The 592-nt window shown below is 47.3% G+C and overlaps 1 pseudogene; it reads right to left on the bottom strand.

Annotated features, from left to right (window-relative positions):
• The window catches only part of LOC129685672 (cancer/testis antigen 55-like), a 7,346-nt pseudogene that overhangs the window by 1,970 nt on the left and 4,784 nt on the right, over positions 1 to 592 (bottom strand).

Raw genomic sequence — 592 nt, 5'->3', positions numbered from 1 at the left:
CAGCACACTTCCCCAGTTCTCCCTCACCACCTGTCATGCTCTCCACTTCCCTCTCTTTCCCTCTCTTGTTCTCTTCCCCTACCCTCATCTTTCACCCTCTTACTTATTCTATGCCATCCTTCCTCTCTCCAGGCCTCTGTCCTTTTCTTTCTTTCACCTTCCCTCTCTGTTTTCCATTCTCTCTTTTCCTTTCTCCACCCATCTCTTCCTATCTACCTCTTTTTCTTTCCCATTTTCACTTTCCACCTCCCTTTCCCCCTCTCACTCTCTGCCTCATTCATGCTTCATACTTCCTCTCTCTTCCACCTGCTTCCTTTTTTTCTCAATCTCTCCATCTCTCCTTTTCTTCATTGTCTAGTTTCCTTTCTCTTTCTCCCTCTTGCTTTCCTTTTTATCCATCTCCAGTCGCCCACTACGTCCCTTTCACTTTATCTCCCTCTATTTTTGTTCTGTCCCTCCTCTCTCCCTACTTCCCTTGCTCTGTCTCTTTTCCTCACTTTCTCTCCATCCCTCCCTTTCCACTCATAACTTTATTCCCTCAATCATCCTCTCTCCTTCTGCCTCCCTGCCTGCCTCCCAATCTTCCCCCTCT

The sequence above is a fragment of the Psammomys obesus genome, unplaced genomic scaffold (genome assembly GCF_907164565.1).
Source record: "Psammomys obesus unplaced genomic scaffold, mPsaObe1.curated_primary_1811, whole genome shotgun sequence".
Taxonomy (NCBI): Eukaryota; Metazoa; Chordata; class Mammalia; order Rodentia; family Muridae; genus Psammomys; species Psammomys obesus.
This window is presented reverse-complemented; position numbering and strand designations above follow the sequence as displayed.